The following is a 15843-nucleotide window of genomic DNA, read 5'->3' on the forward strand; positions in this document are numbered from 1 at the left end:
CTTGTTTCAAAAGAACAGAAAGCAGATAGGTGGTTTCTAAATACTGTATAAAACACAAGAACACAGTGAGGAAATGTGATACATCTTAGTAGGGGCCAAACACAGAGGTGGTCTCCTTGAGAAAACATCCCCTGCATGTTCCAGACAGACCAAATGACCAACCCTGTGTCTCATGGGTGGCCCTCTGGCAGCACAGTCCACATTACACTGACATTACCTATTTATGTGCTTGTCTCCCTAGTCAGAGTGTAAAGTCAAGGTCAGAGCCTGTGTCTTACTCATTTCCCATCATCTAGCCCAGTGGCTGACCCGTGATAGGTATCCTGCATTAGGAGGGGAGCTGAAGCCGGGCGCGGTGGCTCAAGCCTGTAATCCCAGCACTTTGGGAGGCCGAGGCGGGTGGATCACGAGGTCAGGAGATCGAGACCATCCTGGCTAACATGGTGAAACCCCGTCTCTACTAAAAATACAAAAAACTAGCCGGGCGTGGTGGCGGGCGCCTGTAGTCCCAGCTACTCGGAGGCTGAGGCAGGAGAATGGCGTGAACCTGGGAGGCGGAGCTTGCAGTGAGCCGAGATCGCGCCACTGCACTCCAGCGTGGGTGACACAGCGCGAGACTCCGTCTCAAAAAAAAAAAAAAAAAAAAAAAAAAAAAAAAAAAAAAAAAAAAAGGAGGGGAGCTGAAGTGAGTGATACTGACAGAAGTTAGTTAGGGGAGGTCTTGTACTTCTCTTGAATCTTTAACCTACCTTCTTATTGACCACAAATTAGAAGCATTTATATAAAAAAGAAACTTCTAACCATTATATTCATGTTTTTCTTTCAGCTCACTTATGGGCAAGTATTTCTAATGTAGGAAATCTAAAAAACTTGAGGCATTCTAATACCTGTTAAACAAAAACTACAAACCAAATGATTTGCTATATATTTTTTTGCAGTCTAGTTGAGGTGTCTACATAATAAACAGAATGGGCTCCTGATCATTGGATAGTAAAATAATTAAAAGTCGGTCTATGAGTATGTATATATGTATGTGTATATTTATTCTGAGACAGAGTGTCACTGTTACCCAGAGTGGACCACAGTGGTGTGGTCTTGGCTCACTGTAACCTCCAACTCCCAGGTTCAAGTGTTTTTCCCACCTCAGCCTCCCAAGTAGCTGGGTCTACAGGTGCATTACCACATCCAGTTATTTTTGTAATTTTTGGTAGAGATGGGGGTTTCACTATGTTGGCCAGGCTGGTCCGGAACTCCTGGCTGCAAGTGATCCACCCACCTCAGCCTCCCAAAGTGCTGGGATTAAGGCATGAGCCGCTGCACCCAGCCTATGAGTATTTATTGAGGGCTGGCTCTGTGGGGTTTTAAGTACTAGGTATAATATGACAAGATAAAGTCCCTGACCTTCATGAACTCACACTCCAGAAAACAAGCAAATGAAGACAATTTCGGATAATATGAGCTGCGAAGAGAAAAACGAATGACTTGAAGGAAGAAGTATGACAGGGAAAAACTCTTGAGGAGCTGATGTTTGGCTTCGACCCAAGTGAAGAGGAGGCAGCCACCTGATGACTCGTGGGAAGACCATTCTAAAAAGAAGCCTCAACAATTTGAAAGCTCCTGGAGAATTTGACAGGTAGAAGGAGGTCAGTGTGGCTGGAGCCTGGTAGATGAGTGGGAGTGTGGGTGAGGACTGAGCAAAGAAGGCAGGGTCAAACCATAGATCATGGTAGGGGCTGGGTTATTACCCAACACACAATTGGAAGCTTTTGGAGGAATAGCGATGTGATTAAGTAAATGTTTTGTTTCGTTTGAGACAGGGTCTTGCTCTATCACCCAGGCTGGAGTGCAGTGGTGCGATCATGGCTCACTGCAGTCTCGACCTCCTGGGCTCAAGCAATCCTCCCGCCTTGCTCTCCCAAAGTGCTGGGATTATAGGTGTGAGCCACTGTGCCTTGCCTAGCAAATGTTTTTAAAATATCACTCAGACTGCCATCTGGAAAAGGGGCTGCTGGGAGGGCAAGAATGAAAGCAGGAAGACAGGACTCCAGGAGGGAGGGTTCCCTGAAGCCTAGAGAAGAAAGGGCTTCCAGAAGCATGGAGTGGTCAGCTTGCCAAATCCCACAGAGAGGTAAGGTAAGGACAGAGAATGGACCATTGACTTTGGCAAGATATAGGTAGGTCACTGATGACCTCAGTAGGAGCTGTTTAGTAGAGGGATGGCATGGAAAGCCTTGTAAGAGTAGACTGAGGATGTGAATAAATCAACTACAGTCAACTCTTTTGAGTTGGAGTCCAGTTTCACACCTAGACTGAAATTCAAGATTCATAAATGAAGAATTTACTTAGCATTGAGAGGAGTTAGACACACTCTCAAACCATATTTTAAAATACAGCCAGATGACAATGTTATCTGATTCTGAGATTGCCTATAACTTGATTCATAATAGTGACAATCAGCACTTGGACTAGGACACTCGAGCTGCTGAGAAGGAACATTGCACCCAGCTTCTTTGCTTCCTGCAAAGATGCACCAGGACCAGAGAAGAAAAGACCAAGTTCTATACTTACCTGGCAGGGGAGATACCATGATCACGAAGGTGGTTTTCCCAGAGTGAGGCTTATCCATTGCCCTCCGGATGTGCTGACCCCTGCGATTTCCCCAAATGTGGGAAACTCGACTGCATAATTTGTGGTTCACACTTTCCTCCGGAAAAAAAAAGAAAAGACAAGACCGAGTTCTGAGAGTGCTTGAAGAAGCTGTGCTAGGAGAAGACTGCCCTGCCCTAAGACCTTAGACCAGAGATTCCGGGAAGGCTTGGAGAGTGACAGGGATGCTGGACCCTGTAGCTGTTCACAAGGGAGAAATCTTAATTATATTGGGTGAAATTCTCCTATAGAGAAAAGAAGATGAAACTATATGTTTTTGACCAGAAATGCCCAAGAGAGCTCCACTACCCTCAAGAATCTATTCTTCCTGAAAATGTGAAGATAATGGCTTAGATCTGGAGACCAAAGATACTCTCAGATGTGGCTGTGCATTTTGGTGGGTGGGCAATGTGGGGTGGAGTGGGGATGGAGGGCTGCTGTGGGAAAGGCAGCCCAGCCTGCTCAGAGGTGTCTGTATAGACCCACGTTGCTGGCAAGCAACTCATCTCACTACCACAGAATGTTTTTCGGTTTTTTTTTTTTTTTTTGGTTTGTTTTTGTTTTTTAAGACAGTCTGTTGCCCAGGTTGGAGTGCAGTGGCATGATCTCAGCTCACTGCAACCTCTGCCTCCTGGCTTCAAGCAATTCTCATGCCTCAGCCACCTGAGTAGCTGGGATTACAGGTGTGGAGCACCACATCTGGCTAATTTTTTTTTTGTATTTTTAGTAGAGATGGGGTTTTACCATGTTGGCCAGGCTGGTCTTGAACTCCTGACCTGAAGTAATCCCACCCACCTCAGCCTCCCAAAGTGCTGGGATTACAGGTGTGCACCACTGTGCCCAGCCACAATTTTTTTTGTTTTTGTTTTCTTTGAAACAGGGTCTCACTGTTGCTCAGACTGGAGTACAGTGGTGTAAACATGGCTCCCTATAGCCTGAACCTCCTGCGCTCAAGCGCTTCACCTGCTTCAGCCTCCTGTGTAGCTGGGACCACATATGCCACTATGCCCAGCTAGCTTTTGATTTTTTTGTAGAGATGAGTTCTCACTTTATTGCCCAGTCTGGTCTTGAACTTTTGGGCTCAAGCGATCCTCCCACTTTGGCCTCCCAAAGTGCTGAGATTACAGGTGTGAGCCACTGTGCCCAGCCTTTCTGCAGTTAGAAAAAGAAGACCAATGAGCTGTAGAGGGAGAAATTCCACAAGGCATAAAAATATACCAGGCTTCTATCGTCCAGGGCTGCAGATGAGCCACAGTTGAGGAATTAGGCTGTGCAACGCAGTGAGGGAATTCGTTCTGCTAAATTAAAGCATCTTTCCTCCGGGACTGTCATCGTGAGGACATGGCCTGGCCAGAGTTGAGACTGTCAAATAGCTCTCAGGGTAGTTCTGAAGTCTAACATAGAAGGGCTAGTGAACAGGGAAGTTGCTCGTGAATGCTGACCCACTTACTTTAAAGAGGTAAGTCAACGAGAACACTAGGTAGGATGGAGTGGGGGATGGGATAATTGTTGATTCAAAAGAAAATTTGCAAAATTGTTAAAATAAAGGCTGGAAAATAATCACCTACAGTGGATGTATGACTGCTTTTTTAGGTATTCCTCTATTATCAGACACATAGAATGCTTCCAAACCTTGTTCATGCAGCCATCAGCATGTTACCACGCTGCTACAGAATGGCACAGAGAAGCGGATGCCGTAGTAAGACAGGCAGGACCACCTGGACATGCACTCTGATTGCAGCAATGTGAAAATCTCATGCAAACAGAGAAAGATCAGAAAAGGACATGGAAAATGAAAATATTTTTCTTAGAATTGTAGGCTTATGTGTATTTTGAAAAGTTTAAATTAATATTATTTATTTAAAAGTTCAGTAAATTTTTTAGGCAACTGGTTTTTATGTTTGTTTGAGACAGAGTCTCGCCCTGTTGCCCAGGCTAGAGTGCAGTGGTATGATCTCAGCTCACTGCAACCTTTGGCCTCCCGGGTTCAAGTGATTCTCCTGCCTCTGCCTCCCTAGTAGCTGGGATTACAGGCACCCACCATTTCATGCCTAGCTAATTTTTGTGTTTTTAGTAGAGACGGTGTTTAGCCATGTTGACCAGGCTGGTCTTGAACTCCTGACCTCAGGTGATCTGCCTGCCTCAGCCTCCCAAAGTGCTGGGATTACAGGTGTGAGCCATCTTGCCTGACCCCAGGCAACTGTTTTAATAACAGTTTTGGTAATGGCAATAGATGAAGTTGTGAGCCGCTAGGCACGTGGCAGTGTGAACTCATACTGGTTGCCTTTGTCCACATCTCCCATCTAAACACTGCACTTCTTCTGAGTCCAGAGGATGGTGGGGCCTGGGACCCTCCTCCACAGGAGAAAGCAGGCACAGTTACCTTTCTTAAGTCTGCTGAGGACTGAAGATCAGCCATGGAGAAGCCCTGGGGTGAGAATCAGACCAAACTCTAGATGCTTGAGGTGGGAAGACCTGTTGATCCCTGGGGGAGGAGCTACTCTTGTCCACTCAATAATTCCTTAGAGGTTGCTCTCCCATGCCAAGGAGTGAGGGAGCTGAGCTCTTTCTACCCGCAAGGCCTACAGTCAGTCAGCTGAGGAGACTGGGGAGAGAGATGCCTCCTCCTAGTGCTCAGGTGGGCTCTGTCAGCTGGGCAGTGGGTGCACAGCTGAACCATGTGGGGAGAGAGCAGTGTTCCTTCCACCACTCATGGTACTGCTGCCTGCTATGGTCTGAATGTTTGTATCTGTCCCTGACAAATTCATATGTTGAAACCTAATCCCCAATGCAATTGTTTTAAGAGATGGGACCTTGGAAGGCGATGGAGCCCTCATGGATGGAATTAATGCCCTTATAAAAGACACCAAAGGGAGCTCATTCACCCCTTCTGCCACGTGAAGACACAGATAGAAAGTGCCTTCTATTAAGCAGAGAGTGAGTCTTCACCAGACACTCAATCTGTTGACATCTTGATCTTGAAATTCCCAGCCTCTAGAACTGTAAGAGATAAACTGTTATAAGCCATCTAGTTTAGGATTTTTTTTTTTTTTTTTTGGACGGAGTCTTGCTCTGTCGCCTAGGCTGGAGTGCAGTGGTGCAATCTCAGCTCACTGCAACCTCCCCCTCCCAAGTTCAATTTATTCTCCTGTCTCAGCCTCCTGAGTAGCTGGGACTACAGGTGCATGTCACCACGCCTGGCTAATTTTTTTGTATTTTTAGTAGAGATGGGGTTTCACCATATTGGTCAGGCTGGTCGCAAACTCATGACCTCAGGTGATCCAACCGCCTCAACCTCCCAAAGTGTTGGGATTACAGGCGTGAGCCACCAGGCCCGGCCTGAGTTTTTTTTTTTTTTTTTTTTTTTTATAATGAGACAGGGTCTTGCTTTGTCACCCAGGCTGGAGTGCAGTGGCACAATCGCAACAATCACCTCTCACTGCAGCCTCGACCTCCTGGGCTCAAGTGGTCCTCCCACCTCAGCTTCCTGACTATCTGGGTCTATAGGCATGTTCCACAATGTTTGGCTAATTTTTGTAGTTTTTGTAGAAATGGAATTTTTGCCTCCAGTTGGAGTTTGGTCTCCAACTCCTGGGCTCAAGCCATCCTCTTGCCTTGGCCTCCCAAAGTGCTGGGATTACAGACGTGAATCACCATGTCCTGCCAGGATTTTTGTTACAGTAGCCCAAATGGACTAAGATACTACCACTGTAAGTTCTCCCCAGGCCTCAGTGAGCCACTGAGGGAAAATAGCAAAGAATACCGAAGGGACCCGATAGCCAGAGAAATGGCAAACAAGCACAAAGTCGGCAGTCCCCACAAAAGTGAAACTGTTGGAGAAAATAAATGACAACCTGAACCAAAAAACAATAAGAGCGTTTAAAAGAACTCTAGTAGCCCCCATGTGGGGACAAAACTGACTTTATTTTAACTGCTAATCTGCCTGAATAAGCCTGAGTTCAGGAATGCCTCCAAAATATGTAGTTGATGTATTACTCCTTATGTAGGAACACCTATTCGTTGTACATTTCTTCCAAAACAACCTTCATTGCAGAAATCATATGCTGTGATCCCCAAAGCCACCTACACGTTCTTTCCAGGGTCCTTATGCTTTTTTTCCCATGATATAAGCCCTGGGTCTGGGGCCTTGTGGGGCGGAGCTCTACCTGTATCCTGGCTGCCCAAGACCACACTTCTCTCTGTAAGTTCCCTTTATAAATCACCCAGTGCCGAGAAACTGAATTTGTCTGCCTCATTCTTTGGTTTCTCGGCTCCTTCAACATTGGGGGTTACTTTGCATATATGGCCCCTTTCATAGAATACCCCCGATCCCCTCACAAAAATTTCTGGGAACAAAAATCTTGATTTGTGGGCTAGAAACATTAGTAAATAATCTAAAAGGGATGGTCATTGTTGAGATCTGAAATGGTGGCCTGGAAGTCTAAAAGTGGTAGAAATATATCACAACCCAGAGCAAAAATATAAAAAGATAAAAATCATGAAGAAAATGATAAAGGACTCAGATCTAAGAAACTTCCCATGCAAATAATAGGAGCTACAGAAAAATAAAAAAGAAATATCAAGAAAGGGAAAGAAGACACACTGAGTTCCAGGCAGATCGATCAAAAATAATTTCTACACTGGAAAAATAAAGAGGAAATTTTATATATTTCTAGGCAGAAAGAAAAAGAAGCAAATGGTTGGATGCAGTGGCTCACGCGTATAATCCTAGCACTTTGGGAGGCCAAGGCAAGTGGATTGCCTGAACTCAGGAGTTCAAGACCACTCTGGGCAACACAGTGAAACCCCGTCTCTACTAAAATACAAAAAATTAGGCTGGGCACAGTGGCTCACGCCTGTAATCCCAGCACTTTGGGAGGCTGAGGCAGGCAGATCACAAGGTCAGGAGATTGAGACCATCTTGGCAAACACAGTGAAACCCCGTCTCTACTAAAAATACAAAAACGAAATTAGCCAGGTGTGATGGCAGGTGCCTGTAGTCCCAGCTACTCAGGAGACTGAGGCAGGAGAATGATGTGACCCCATGAGGCGGAGTTTGCAGTGAGCTGAGATCGCGCGACTGTACTCAAAACAAAACAAAACAAAAGAAACAAACTAGCTTGTGACCTCTGACCTTCAATACTGGAAGGAAAAACACGTTCACGTAACATCCTCAGACTGAGAGAAAAGGACTGAAACTCAAGGATTTAGCATTCAGCCAAAGTATTATTCACCTGCCAGGGTAAAAGAAAGATATTTGCCGACAAACAAGAATTCACAGACTCTCTCACTTGCATATGCCACTAAGAGCTCTTGCCAAACCACAAAGTTATTGGAACAGAGATTTAATATGTGGCAGAAGACTTATTTCACATTGACACATGGTTAAAAGGATAATGATAGAGTACCTAGGAAAGTATAACTTAAATATTAAATAAAGTGTCTTGAAAAACAAAAGATGCAGTTCATTAGTGGGAAAAGCTACTAATGGCTAGGAACACAAAGGACTAAACGATCTCTTCAAAGCCTAGGAGGTGGCCGGACACAGTAGTGCACTCCTGTAATCCCAGCACTTTGGGAGGCCAAGGCAGGCGGATCACCTGAGGTCAGGAGTTCAAGACCAGCCTGGCCAACATGGCAAACCCTGTATCTAATAAAAGTACAAATATTAGCCAGGCGTGGTGGCGCATGCCTGCAATCCCAGCTGCTTGGGAGGCTGAGATAGGAGAACCGCTTGAACCCAGGAGGTGGAGGTTGCAGTGAGCTAAGATTGCACCACTGCACTCCAGCCTGGGCAACAGAGCGAGATTCTGTCACACACACACACACACACACAAAACAACAACAACCTAGGAGTTGAGGTACGTTGGATAGATGGGGGAAAGTAAAAGTGATCTAATATTTGCACTAAGTGAGGAGCTAAAAGCATTCTGAAGGTCTTATCTTAAGGGGAAGAGAATAAACAGTGGGAGAATTAAGCATTTCCATAAGAGGAAAAGGGTGCTCTCTTGTTTCCATATAACTATTATTATACTAAAGAAATATGTCATTATTTATTTTTATTATAACCTTTATTATATTTATTTAAATATAAAATTATATTAAAATAATATATTTATTTTATTATATAATATTTGTTATTATTATTATAAAGAAAAAATTATACTATAGAAACATATAACTCTAGGGAAAATAAAAGGTAATCAATAGTGAAATAAAAAATTACAATAAAACCTTCAAGTTATGGCCAGGCGCGGTGGCTCCAGTCTGTAATCCCAGCACTTTGGGAGGCCGAGACGGGCGGATCACGAGGTCAGGAGATCGAGACCATCCTGGCTAATACGGTGAAACCCCGTCTCTACTAAAAAATACAAAAAACTAGCCGGGCAAGGTGGCGGGCGCCTGTAGTCCCAGCTACTCGGGAGGCTGAGGCAGGAGAATGGCGTAAACTCGGGAGTCAGAGCTTGCAGTGAGCTGAGATCCGGCCACTGCACTCTAGCCTGGGCAACAGAGCGAGACTCTGTCTCAAAAAAAAAAAACAAAAAACAACAAAAAAAAGAAAACCTTCAAGTTAGTGAAGGGAGAAAAGAGAATGAAGAGCAACTTGTCAAAACCATAAAAGCAAAGACAAAGAAAAGAGAAAAATTAAATAAATAGTAAATATGATGACAAAAAGAATAAAATTAAAAGGTCAATTTTACTAAAAATGAAGTAAATTAATTTTTCTATTAACAGATTCTAAAATATAATAACAGAAAACAACCCCCATCTCTATATTATTTATAAGACTTTTAAAATGGGGTAATAAAGTTTTGAAAACAAATTGATACACTGAAGTAATACAAATAAAACAATAGAAAGATGGACATTATGTTAGTGTATGATTTACAACATATACAGGTATTACTACATCATAAACCTGTATGCATCAAACAACATGGAGCTAAATTTAAGGAAAGGAAAGGTGATAAAATATAATGATTTCTAAAATTGTTATTGGCAGATTTTATTTTATGGAAGATTTTCATATACATCTTTCAGAATCAGAGAAACTTAATAGTCTAAAAGTAATTAAAGGCTCGGCATGGTGGCTCATGCCTGTAATCCCAACACTGGTAGGCCAAGGCGTGGACCACTCGAGGCCAGGAGTTCCAGACCAGTCGGTCAACATGGTAAAACCTTGTCTCTACTAAAAATACAAAAATTAGCTGGCATCGTGGCACAGGCCTGTAATCCCAGCTACTCGGGAGGCTGAGGCAGGAGAATCGATTGAACCCAGGAGATGGAGGTTGCACTCAGCCGAGATCAAGCCACTGCACTCCAGCCTGCACTACAAAGCAAGACTCCATCTTAAAAGAAAAAATAAGTAAAGACACTGGGAAATTGAATGATATAGTCAATAATTTCAAGTTAGTAGATACAGTCTTTGTGTCTTTTAAGTAAGGATATGTGTGTGTGAGAGTGTGTGTGTGTGTGTGTATATATATACATATGTATATTTCTTCCCATATGTCCACGGATTATTTATAAAAATTGTTTGGTAATTGGTCTCAAAGAAAAACTTCTAACAAAATTTTAATTTTAACAAAGTTTGCAGGCCTTAAAGAAAATCTCACATCAAATGTTTAAAAAGCTTAGACTATAACATAATAAAATTAGAAATAAGTATAAAAAAGGATAAACAAAAAGACTTAAATACCTATAAATTAACACATTTCTAGGCTGGGTGTGATGGCTCATGCCTGTAATTCCAGCATTTTGCCAGGCTGTAGCAGGTGAATTGCTTGAGGCTAGGAGTTTTTAATCAGCCTGAGTAACATAGTGAGACCCTGTCTCAATAAAAAAAAAATTTTTTAAAAATTAGCCAGGCATGGTGGTGCCTCCTGTAGTCCTAGCTACTTGGGAGGCTGAGGTGGGAAGATCACTTGAGGAGTTCAAGTTTACAGTGAGCTATAATCATGCTAGCTTGGGTGACAGAGCAAGACTTTGTCTCAATAAATAAAAAATAAAAAAAGAAAGAAAGAAGGAAAGAAAAAAAGGAAACATATTTCTAAAAATCTTGGATTAGTGAGAAAATCAAAACAGATTAGACATATGGAATGCAATAAAAAGGAAAATACTTTATGCAAAATGGAGGGAATGGAACACAGTAAAAGTTGCATTCCGAAGGAATTCTATTAGTCTTTTTTTTTTTGAGATAGAGTTTTGCTCTTATTGCCCAGGCTAGAGTGCAGTGGCGCAATCTTGGCTCACTGCAACCTTTGCCTTCTGGTATCAAGTGATTCTCCTGCCTCAACCTCCCAAATTGCTGGGGTTACAGGCGCCTGCCACCATGCCCAGCTAATTTTTTTGTATTTTTAGTAGAGACGGGGTTTCACCATGTTGGCCAGGCTGGTCTCGAACTGCTGACCTCGTGATCCACCCGCCTCAGCCTCCCAAAGTGCTGGGATTACAGCAGTGAGCCACCGCGCCCGGCCAGCATTCTATTAGTCTTAAACACATTAATTTCCAGAGAAGAAAGACTATAATAAAAAACAAACCTAATAGTAATCTTAATAAATTAGAAAAGTTCATAAGATATTCTTTTAAAAAGTATGAAGGGGGGAATAATAAAAATAAAAGCTGAAAATAATGACATGTAAGTAGAAAAAAAAATAAGAAAAATTTTAAAGTTGATTCTTTGAAAAAACAGTAAGAGAAACTTTTCCCAAGCTAGATTTTTTTTAAAAAGGAGAGAAGGAAACAAAAATACAGAATTAAGATGAAAAAGGAGATAATCACACTCTTCACTGATGAATGAAATTATAAGCAACTGTAACATTTAATCTCATAGAAACTAATGAGAAAACCTAAAGGAAATCACCAGTTAGAAAAATATGTTTCAAATTTTGTCCCGAGGAAACATAAAATAACTTGAATAAACTAATTTATCAGAGAAGAGACTCAAAAGGTCTATCATGTAAAAAACTTTTAGGCCAAGCATAGTGACTCATACCTGTAATCCCAGCACTTTGGGAAGCTGAGGCTGGAAGACTGCGTGAGCCCAGGAGTTTGAGACCAGCCTGGGCAACACAGCCAGACCCCATCTCTATCAAAAAATTAGCTGGTTGTGGTAATGTGCGCCTGTAGCCCCAGCTACTCAGGAGGCTGAGGCGGGAGGATTGCTTGAGCCCAGGAGCTCAAGGCTACAGTAAGCCATGGTCATGCCACTGCACTCCAACTTTGGGTGAGAGAGAGAGATACCCTATCTCAAAAGGCACTTGGTAAATGCAGCTGGCAGATAGAACAAAAAAAACTAAGTAAACCAGAACATGCTTGGGGAATTCTCCTTGGCACTCTTGGAGCTAGGGTACAGGTACCAACCCTGTGATATTTCATCCCACTGGTTAAGATCTAATTCACAAGAGCAGGGGCTCAAGGGGGATTTCCTCATAGGAAAATATAAGGACACCACTTTGAAAAATTTCAAGGATAGCAGTAGGAAAAAAAAAAGTCAAGGTTTTCGACATAGGCAGAAATTACAAGGCAGTATTTTTTCCAGAGAAGCACTTTAAGACAAGCAGTGCTAGCTTCTAGAACATAAAATCGGTGCACTCACACAGGGACCTGCATTTTCAGTTTGTACTCAGCTCTGCATGAGGTTGATCCTGAGCATGGGTTAGCACTCATCTTCAAGGTGGGTGTTTTGCTTCCACATACAGATCAATTTTGACACACTTTAAAAGTTCTCAGGTGAATTAAAGAAGCTACTACAAATATGTTGGTGGTCATATTCAAGAATGAGGCTACCTCGTGTGGATGGGTAGACAGGTTTAATGTTTCTAGGCATTGTCACTCTTAGGCATCCTTAGAATAGATGCCCTTAATTTCACAATTAAAAATTTAAAAATAGTTCAGAAATATAATTACTTCCAAATATTATTTAACCTTAAAAAGAAACGAAATCCTCCAGCCTGGGTGACAGAGCCAGACTCCGTCTCAAAAAAAAAAGGAAATCCTGTTACATGCTATAACATGAATGAACCTTGAAGACATTATGCTAAGTCAAATAAACCAGTCACACAGAAAGTACTGTATTATTCCACTTATATGGGGTATCTAAAGTGAGCAAATTTATAAACAGAAGATAGAATGGTGGTTGCCAGGCACTGGGGAGAGGAGATAATAGGAAGTTATTGTTCAATGTTACAGACTTTCAGTTTTGTGAGATGAAATAGTTCTGAAGATTGGTTGTATGGCAATGTAAACATACTTAACACTACCGAACTGCATATTTAAAAACGGTTAAGAGGCTGGGCGTGGTGGCTCTCACCTGTAATCCCAACACCTTGGGAGGCTGAGGCGGGTGGATTGCTTGAGGCTAGGAGTTTGAGACCAGCTTGGGCAACATGACAAAACGTCATCTCTACAAAAAACAGAAAAGTTAGCTGACTGTGGTGGTGCGTGCCTGTAGTCCCAGCTACTCAGGAGGCTGAGGTAGGAGGATCACTTGAGCCTGGGAGGCGAAGGTGACAGTGAGCTGAGATGGTGCCACTGCACTTCAGCCGGGGAGACAGTGAGACCCTGTCTCAAAACAAACAAACAAACAAAACACACACACACACACAACGGTTAAGATGGTTAATTCATGTTATATGTATTTTACCACAATTAAAAATGAAAAATGGACGACAGCAACTTCTGAATAGCATAGCGGAGTGCTTAGGCAGAACATACGAGGTGCTTTCCTCTATAGTAGACGAGACAGAAAGTATGAGATTTTCAGATGATTAATGAGAGATTTGGTATCAAGAAAGATTATTTATTTATTTTGAGACGAGTCTCACTCTGTGGCCCAGGCTGGAGTGCAGTGGCGCAATCTTGGCTCACTGCAACCTCTGCCTCCTGGTTCAAACAATTCTCCTGCCTCAGCCTCCCGAGTAGCTGGGATTACAGGTGCCTGCTACCATGCCCGGCTAATTTTTAAATTTTCAGTAGAGACGGGTTTCACCATGTTGGCCAGGCTGGTCTGGAACTCCTGACCTCAAGTTATCTGCCCACCTTGGCCTCCCAAAGTGCTGGGATTATAGGTGTGAGCCACCAGGCCTGGCCTCAAGAATGATTTCACAGGCTTGGTGCACTGTCCCATCTTTTTACCTCCAAAGAAGTATGCAATGTGAACTATGTTATTCTGACTCCCCCTGAGTGAGAACGGGACTGGACTTCCCCCAGTCCTCTGATTATCCTAGTCCCAAGCATTTTTTTTCCAGAGCCTACAATGCCTAAGGCACTGGCCTAGGCACTGGGGACACAAGTGTCAAATCTAAACAGACTCACCTCATTCCCTGCTGTCACTGGAGATAAGGTTCTTGTGAGGAAGACAGCTCATCACACAACTAACTTGTGAAAAATGTTGTGAAGCAGACATTAAAGAGGCAATGAGAGAAGTGATCTTCAGCTGGAGTGGAGGAGCTGCTGAGCTTTAGTGATCTTCAGCTGAAGTGGAGGTGATACTGAGCTTTAGTGATCTTCAGCTGAAGTGGAGGTGATACTGAGCTTTAGTGATCAGCTGGAGTGGAGGTGATACTGAGCTTTAGTGATCAGCTGGAGTGGAGGTGATACTGAGCTTTAGTGATCAGCTGGAGTGGAGGTGATACTGAGCTTTAGTGATCAGCTGGAGTGGAGGTGATACTGAGCTTTAGTGATCAGCTGGAGTGGAGGTGATACTGAGCTTTAGTGATCAGCTGGAGTGGAGGTGATACTGAGCTTTAGTGATCAGCTGGAGTGGAGGTGATACTGAGCTTTAGTGATCAGCTGGAGTGGAGGTGATACTGAGCTTTAGTGATCAGCTGGAGTGGAGGTGATACTGAGCTTTAGTGATCAGCTGGAGTGGAGGTGATACTGAGCTTTAGTGATCAGCTGGAGTGGAGGTGATACTGAGCTTTAGTGATCAGCTGGAGTGGAGGTGATACTGAGCTTTAGGGATCTTCAGCTGAAGCAGAGGTGATACTGAGCTTTAGCATGTGAACAAGGTTCCCAACATTGCATCATGGCAGTGGTTTTCAAGTTGTACTTTCTTTTTTTTTTTTTTTTGAGACGGAGTCTCTCTGTGTCCCCCGGGCTGGAGGGCAGTGGCGCGATCTCGTCTCAATGCAAGCTCCGCCTCCCGGGTTCCCGCCATTCTCCTGCCTCAGCCTCCTGAGTAGCTGGGACTACAGGCGCCCACTACCGCGCCTGGCTAATTTTTTGTATTTTTAGTAGAGACGGGGTTTCACCGTGGTCTCGATCTCCTGACCTTGTGATCCGCCCGCCTCGGCCTCCCAAAGTGCTAGGATTACAGGCGTGAGCCACCGCGCCCGGCCTCAAGTTGTACTTTCTAGAAGCATTTTTGGACCTCTAAGAAGAGTGGGGAAAGGGGAAGAGGCCTAATGGCTCAAAGCAGGGTAGGGTTGAGAGGCAATAGATTTATTTATCCGAGCAACGAACACTTACTTTCTCTGAGAATCATAGCTGCAGTGGGAGGTGGGATGAATTTGCAACATCTGAAAGCAAAAAGATGTGAGAGTTGCTCATAAGGGAATAAATAAATACAACCTGATCTATTCCCTGGTTTCGTGTCACCAGCTTATCTATAAACTTAGAAACTTCTTATGATTCCTGGAACCTCTCCTGGTCTCTGGCACCCACAACTTCAACTCCAATTTCCTGGGGTTGCTGGGTGCTTACCCCCAAAAGCCCAACTGCGTCAGGACACTCCGTCATATGGAAATGGAAGAATGTCCTGGTAGAGCTGAAGCTCTGCTTCTACTGTATCATGCCGCAACAGCTGCAAGTCCTGCTCCCTCCAGAAACACACTTGCTAGTTAGGCCTTCTTTCTCCACCTCTCTCAGGAAGGGGGCTTAAAACAAGAGGAGATGGTAGACAGTCTCTTTGTTAGTAACAACTGCTTCTATTTATTGCATGCTTACTGTGTCCCAGTATTTTATTTTTAATATCACAACAATCCCATGAGGAAACAAATATTAGCTCTGGGTCCTAGATGTGAAACCCGAGGTTCAGAAAAGTTAAGAATCTTGCCCAAATTTATACTGCTCATAAGTGACAGTGCCAGGTGTGAGCCCTTTGTGTGTGCTCCAAACCATTCAGTGAAAAAAGCAAGAAGTCAGCCAGGCGTGGTGGCTCACACCTGTAATCCCAGCACTTTGAGAGGCTGTGGC

At 43.5% G+C, this 15843-nt stretch overlaps 1 non-coding gene across 1 annotated transcript; it reads left to right on the plus strand.

Moving 5' to 3' along the window:
- Positions 1-2560: 2560 nt before the first annotated feature.
- LOC112624028 lies at positions 2561-2716 on the plus strand. Its single transcript, XR_003119346.1, has one exon. It is a non-coding gene; the product is annotated as a U1 spliceosomal RNA (small nuclear RNA).
- Positions 2717-15843: the final 13127 nt, after the last annotated feature.

This window comes from Theropithecus gelada, chromosome 4 (assembly GCF_003255815.1).
Source record: "Theropithecus gelada isolate Dixy chromosome 4, Tgel_1.0, whole genome shotgun sequence".
Taxonomy (NCBI): domain Eukaryota; kingdom Metazoa; phylum Chordata; class Mammalia; order Primates; family Cercopithecidae; genus Theropithecus; species Theropithecus gelada.